Source organism: Neopelma chrysocephalum, unplaced genomic scaffold (assembly GCF_003984885.1).
Source record: "Neopelma chrysocephalum unplaced genomic scaffold, ASM398488v2 Primary Assembly neopelma1_23, whole genome shotgun sequence".
NCBI lineage: Eukaryota > Metazoa > Chordata > Aves > Passeriformes > Pipridae > Neopelma > Neopelma chrysocephalum.
This window is the reverse complement of record NW_020897691.1, coordinates 37,197,957-37,205,277: the sequence shown is the minus strand read 5'-3', so window position 1 is coordinate 37,205,277 and position 7,321 is coordinate 37,197,957. Positions and strand designations below refer to the sequence as shown.

The following is a 7,321-nucleotide window of genomic DNA, read 5'->3' as shown; positions in this document are numbered from 1 at the left end:
AGCGAGGTGCCGGCTCGGAGCCGCCCGCCCCCGCAGCAGCCCCGCTCCTCACCCACGCCGCCGCGGCCGGCCGGGTTTGTGCCTTCCTTTGTTTTATTTAGGCTGTCTGTAAAAACTTGTTATCACCATCACCCGAAGGGATACCCGCTCTCTTCCCCCTATCCCCAGTCGAGACCTCTGGGGTCTCAGACCCTTCCCGCATTGCCCCTTGCTTTGAGTCTTGCCGTTCCTGCCCGGTATTAAACCTGTCTCCCGCTGCGTATCATCCCTCTCTCCAGCCTTCTTACTCCGCTGCCCTCCGGAGTCCCCCATTCCAGCCTTTCTGCCTGTTTTGATTTTATTTCCTCCCCCCGCCTCTCCTTGGTTTCTAAGGGACTCCCCTGCAACCTGTCTGTAGGTATGTTTGTGTAACCAGACACTGAGAGTAGCTGTCTGCCGAGGAATTAACTCGGCAACCCCCAAAGCTTAGTTTGCATTCAATAGAGGTGTTTGTTTTTCAGGTTTAAACCTCCAGACGGGTTGAAGAAATCGCCCGAAAAGAACCACTTGGCAAATTTTGTTTCCTCCCTTGAAATCCCAGTGGACGTGGAGCAGGTGGGGGATCGGGAGGGGAGAATTTTGGGGGGTGGGAGGGGGTGATGGGATGGAGAGTGACCAGGGGCTGAGTGGTGTGGGAGGGAGGTGAAAAGGGCTTTAAAGTTGGGGGAGTGGAGCCGTGCTTTCACCCTTCCCCTCCTCTGAGAAGGATAGCTCAAGGCTCTCGCTCTCTTTCGTTAAAAATAAATACTACAGAAGTTGGCAAATTTTGTAGTTTTAGAGAAGTGAATTCTCTCCAGGATTAACGTAAAAAATGTTGATGTTTGAGGAACTGCTCTTGCTCAACCCGTAAATAAAGAGATGTTGACAGTTTGTCTAGCCTCTGGTAAACGAGAACAAAAAAATATTTCATTTCTTGAAGGGCATCAATACTTGCGGGGGGGGGGAGTAAGGAGTTTAACTATTAACCTTTATCTGGGATCGTAAATGAGTTGAAACTCATGTTTCTGAAGCTTCTTTTATGCATTTGCTTTTCTGTTTTTCCCCCTCTTCTTTCCTTCACTGGAGATGGTGAAAGGTAAATGAAAATGATGCTCTCATTAATTGGACAAGCAGGCGATTTTATGGCTCACCAGTAAAAAATAAATGCCACGGGAAAGTTGCTGTTTGTAGTGCAAGTGGTGGGAAACTGGTCTGGAGGGTGGGGGGGGCGGCAAAGCAGCGTGACTTGCTGCGAGTTGCGCTCTTAGTTTAGGGGCGTTTGATTTTGTGTTTCCAGATCATTCACTTGAAGACGCCGAAGGACAGTTTGCGGAAGGTAAGAGAGCCTCTTCCCCAACACTTATATCCTGCCACGTGTGCTGTGCGTACCTGTATATTTGCCTATCCCTCAGGCCTTCAGTGCCAGCATATTCATGCTGGGAAGTGATAAATAGGAAATGTCGAGCTATTGCTGGCCACGGTGTGGATATTGTAAAGCACAGCATTTTTTAGCAAACAGATAAGATGCTTGTACACACTGAGATGCTTGGTAAACTGATGAATTCCTCTCTTCTAAAAAATGATGTCTTTTCTTTACTTAATTAGGACATAGCTTAGGAAAACAAGGTGAAGGGTATAATGAAAAAGTTTCTGTTCTGACTGTTTTCTACACGTGGAAGTAATATGCCTAATTTAACATGTAGGTTGTTTCCAACAAAGATGTTGGTATTAATTTTTATATGAATTGGGGAGAAAAATTATCCTTGCACCTTCTTAATTTCATCTTTCCCAAAAGTGGTGTTATGTTATTTTGTGGCACAGTTCTTGCCAGAAGTGAAATAAAATGACTCTTTCTACTTTTGAAAATAAACTATCTCCAGCCACCAGAACTTTTGTCCTTCCCACAGGTTTAAAGAAGTGAAAGCAGGAGATCCTGGGGAGAAGGCAAGGGTGGAAGAGATATGGGATCATAAAATTTGGCAGAGCAAGTGACTGAGGAGGTTGTCTTTGTTAGTTCGTCAGCATCACAGTTACAAGTAAAATATGCTTGTAAAATGCAAATTCAAGTAATTTCAAATGAAAATTTAAAAAATGCTTTCCCATTATTTTTTTTCCTTAGGAATCTTTCACTTGTTTGTCGTTATTTTGTCACTCTCTTGTCCAGGAATCAAAAATACAAAGACTGAGTAATACTGCTTGTTCTCATAAATTACTGTAAAAATCTGTACAGCACACTCAGTTTAGAGGGAGTTCCTCTTCTCCCCCTTTAAATGAGTCCCTGCCAGCAGCAAGTGTGTTGATATACTGATCTGATGGACTCAGGCATGATGCCAACTAAAGCAATTTAAATGACATGGTTAATAGTGTCTCTACTGTCCTTATCACACAGTAGTTGTCTTTAATAAACTCAGTGACTTCCAAGTGATAATCGTGGATGACAAACTAACTGTAGTCCTAGCTCTCATGTTCAGATGAACTCCCTTTTGCTCTGATTGATAAATATGAAATGCTAATTACAGAGGGACAGTAAGAATTTGCAAAATATACTTCCCTCCTCTAAGTTCGTGATCTCTTTCAGACAAATAAGACCTAAATAGATTATCTGAAAAAAATTCTAAAGTTGAAGTGTTCCCATGGATTGCATTGCTATCAGTGTAATTTTTAAAAGTTTTTCTATAGTAATAATTGTATGTGGGACACTGCATCCTTCAAATGAATCCTTATCAAACACTTTAGAAGAGGAAATAATTTTACATAAATTAGGTAAGCCAGTATAATATGTCTAACAAATCAAAACACTCTGTAACTCTTGTAAAGCGTTTTGGATGGAAGTGAAGAAGATTGATCCATCAATTTCAATTTGACATAAGTAACTTTTAAAAACAGCAAATATAATTTCAGAAGCATGCACACTGATAAACAGCTGTTTCACAGTGGAAGTTTAAAATTTCTTTGAGTACCTCTGGTACTCATACTGACTTTTTCCTTTGTCACATATAAGGATTACAACATAATATATAACTACAGAAGAAGAGAGTAGTACAATTGGCAGGTTAACTGCAAATTGCATGTATAATTGCTTAGTTGTTTTTCTTTTTTTTTGAAAGGTTTGATCCTAAAATATCATTGCTAGATCTCATCTTCCTGATTTTCAAATCTGCTAAATTTTGCCAAAAGCTGTAGAAATGCTCATGTTCTCAGCAGCTGGGAAGAGCTTGCTAAAGCACCTAAGAATAATGTGTTTCATGTCTTGTGACTGTGATTGAAATACAGTGCTGTGTGCTTAACTGATAAGTTTGGAAATGCTCTTCTTAATGGTCAAGATCGTATTTTTGAAAATGAATACATGAATGCAGATTGTCATCACAGTTTTTATTTCTTGTGGCTTTGTTTGCAAAATTCATTCCTTTGAGACTAGTGAAAAATAACAAGATTCTACCTGTGTCTTAAAAGTAACAGTAGATAAGTAATAGTACTTTCCTAAAAGCCTTGTACAAATGAAGAAGTCTAACAGATTTTTTTTTTTTTACTTTGTGTCACCAATCATATTATAGTCATAATGAAAGTTAAACAATATAAGTGTTAGATTTTGTCAAAGTGAAAGACCCGACCTGTGATAGTACTGAAATGCTCCCATGAAATGCCTATGGTCCAGAAAATTGGGCAAAGAAGGGAATGTGGCTTTTATGTGTATATTCACTGTATAATAGGTATGTTAACTTCAGTCACTCCTTGGCACTATGGATCTACCCTATTAATTAAAACTAAATATTTGCTCATTCCAACTAACATTTGGAAAGCTATTTGATGATGTGAAGGCACAGTATTTCTAGAAATGCTTTTTAATAGGTAGTGGGTCACTCCTTTTTGGATGCTCTGACATTATGGTAGTGGCTTTGCGATACTCAGAATGTGAAGTTAAAAATGATCTCATTGTTAAGCATTATAATTTATGACTTTTTTTCCTGCAGCCTTCCTCAAACCTGATAGCTTTTTCAGTTCCACAGTTGGCCTCATGTTGCATTTTTCTCTTTGCTTTGAAGGCTGGGCAGAAGTCTTGTCAGGGTTTGCAGTTGTACTACTCCATGTGGGGCTGGGTCCCTATGCCTAAAACCACATGGGTGTTACTCTTCCAGAATTGTTGCCACCATGATTCCACTTTCTTATTAAACCCAATGCTAAGAATCACTCAATTTACAATGTATCACATTAAAAACCACATGCTAAGCATCATATACTTGAAAAATTACATTTTGAAAGATAAGGCCTCAAAGGCTTGGGGTTTTCTGGGTGTTTTTTGTTTGGGTTTTTTTTTGGGGGGGAGTTGCTGTTGTTGTTGTTTGTTTTGGGTTTTGGTTGGGGTTTTTTGATTGTTCTTTTTTGGTTGTTTTTTGTTTGTTTGTTTGGGGGTTTTGGTGAAAACTTGGCACATTAAATGCACAGAAAAAGTGTTCTTGTTTGGAAAGGTTTACAAATGTAGTATGTCGGAACCATTTCTCTCTAAAATATCTTTCTCATTTATCCTCCCTTGTTTGCCACATTCATCACTTATGCATGTTAGCAATTTCAGGTCTTAATAAGCACCATCTTATGACTGATGAATGCCACTGAAGTAATTGGAATAATTTTTAGTAAAGCAGTGCCCTGTATTTGCAGAGTGGACTAGCCCTTGTCTTTTAAGCTCTGCAGGGCAGGGACTTGTCTTTGAAGTATTTTCTGTAAAGTGCCTGGCATGTCTGTGTGTGCCAAAAATGATAAGTAATCACAAACAGTAGTTGACAATTTATGCAGACTTCCCTTTTTTTTTTTTAGTTATTATTATTATTTCAGAATTTGCCTATAGGGTGCTTTCTAGCAAAAAGAAAAATGCCAGAGTGTCTTCCAGCTGGGGCAAGATGTGCTCTGATGGCAAGAGAAAATTTTAATCGAAATAGAATGCACATTTAATTGATAATATCTTCTGTAAAGCCGTCAGACCAAAACATCAACTGGCATAAATCAGTGTATCTCCACTGAAGTCTGTAGAGTGTCTTACGCCAGATGATATGAGTGTCCTTTTTGGCTTAAACAGTTTTCCTTTAATCTTTTTGCTCCTTAAACTTTTACTATGATCTGCCTACATTCCAGAAGCATAGAAGGACAATGAAATAACGTTTCCTTACTTTCCTGCATCTTTTAAGCCTTTGGAGGCTTTTCTTTTGCCTGATGGTGTATGCTTTATTAGTTGTATATGCTCTAGTCTCCTCTTCGAGCCTGTGAAGGTAGCTGCCCTCCTCAAAATCACACCTGTCATTATGTTCAGAAAAACTCCAGTCTCATCTAGCTTGCCAGATGCAGGTGTATTGTAAATAGCTTCCTGATCATTCTATATGTGTAGTTAAAGGTTTCTAAACACTGTTATTAGTAACACTCTTATTAACAATATCTGCCATGAAGCAGTTTAGAAACACTGCTCCCCACATTTATTTCCCTGAATAATTTTATTGTGTCTGCCAAGGGTCCTAATATTTTAGTTACTAACTGCATAATTCATATCAAGTAATTGAAAATGCTGAGTGTGTACGTCTTGTGTGGTGGGATGACTCCAATGATATTCTGGCAGTAGAGAACGGAGAAATAGAAATTATTTTCTTTTTCTTCCAAGCCTCTAACAAACATTTTTGAAGGCAGTGTTAGTAAACTAATTCTTGTTAGATGTGGGAAAACTGTGTTTGAGCAGAGAGTCACTCATTTTCAAATGTTCAAGCTAAATTTTGTTGTTTCCCATTGAACTATAATGCAATTTTTAGAATTTCAGCATAAATATTTTTTACAAAACTTGCTTTGTTAAGTAATGTAGAAAAGTAATCAAGTTTCTTAGATGACTGCCCAAAATTGATGGTTTGGAAGAAAATGGGATACTTGTGAGTGTGTGTGAGATTTGAAAGCAACAGAGAAATCATAAATCCTCAAACACATAAGCACAGAGGCACACTCTGAGGAGAATGGTATTAACTGCCTAATCATACATTTTTGCTCAAACTTCTTCTCACTCTATGTCCAGTTTTTCCTGATCTTCCTAAACTAATAATATCTTCACTGAAAAAGAGAGTAATAAGATGAAAATGTTGTGCCCAGATGGTGTCCTGCAGAAGGTCACATTTGTAGTCTGCAGAGCCTGATAGAGAGTGGATTCTGCAAGTGGAAATGAATATACTCCATTCCCTTTGAATTGACTGGAAAGTTACTTTCCTCTTTCCAGCTTGCCAGTTCTTCCATAGCTATAAAGGATTATAGTAACCAAACCTTTCACCAACATTTTATTAAAGCAGGAAATATATGTAATTGCAACATTTCAAGTAACTCAATAAAGACAGAAAACCAATAATGTATGCAATAATTTTAGTTTTTACAGGTGCTTAGATGTCTATTTCCTTTTCATTTGTAGTTAGGAAAAATTTTGGATGGAAAAGGGCAAGAGTAGATGCCAAAAAAGTAAAACACGTTTGAGAGCCTCGCTTGATTTTATTTTATATTGGTAATACTGTCTCTGCAGAAAGTGAAAATACTCTAACAAAACTCTAAACTGGACCGTAAGGCTGTAAGAGTGAGCCATTTTCAAAAATGTGTGTCTCTTCAGTATACTTCCATCTTGTACAAGAAGGCATGTTTTCACTCTTGTTTTTGTACCTATTTTATTGTCAGAAACACTTTGCAGGTCTTAAATTAGTCCTAGTGAGACATCAGCTCCAGTTGAGCTTTGACAGTTAATAGCAGCTGAGTATCTGATATAATACTGACTTGAGAGCCTGGTCCTGCTAATATAAGATTGTTAGATTTCATAGATAGCATGTTATAGTAAGGAAAATTGAACTTCTAGATATTAATCCGAGAATTTCTTAAAAGTATAAATTTATAAGATGCTTTCATATGAGGGGGAAGTCCTGTTATTTCACTGGTTTTAGTGGTTTTCTTAAACTTCTGTATAGTATTTACAAACTGTAGCTAATGATGAAGAATTGAATGCCATAAACTTGCATCATAGATTCCTATGTCTAACGGTGTTTTTAGGGTTGCAAATACTTCGTTGGAATTTAATTTATAGCTAAAATAAAATAATTTCCCTGTTTAGATTTCTGTTACATATTTTCAGGTTGGGTTTTTCTCCTGCCTTTTCAATCAAATTGCAGGAGTATACAAAAGACAAGAGGTGAATGCTGGGAAGTGATTTAGAGAAAGTAAAAAACCCTGAAAATTATTTTCTAAGTGAAGATCAATAATACTAGAAGTTATTGGTTTTGTGTAAGCTTTGTCTCTAAAGAGA

At 37.8% G+C, this 7,321-nt stretch overlaps 1 long non-coding RNA gene across 1 annotated transcript; it reads left to right on the top strand.

The window, feature by feature from the left end:
* The first annotated feature begins 488 nt into the window (after window positions 1-488).
* LOC113967696 lies at window positions 489-2,004 on the top strand. The gene is made up of 3 exons (XR_003534270.1): window positions 489-594; window positions 1,316-1,354; window positions 1,926-2,004. It is a non-coding gene; the product is annotated as an uncharacterized LOC113967696 (long non-coding RNA).
* The last annotated feature ends 5,317 nt before the right edge of the window (window positions 2,005-7,321 follow it).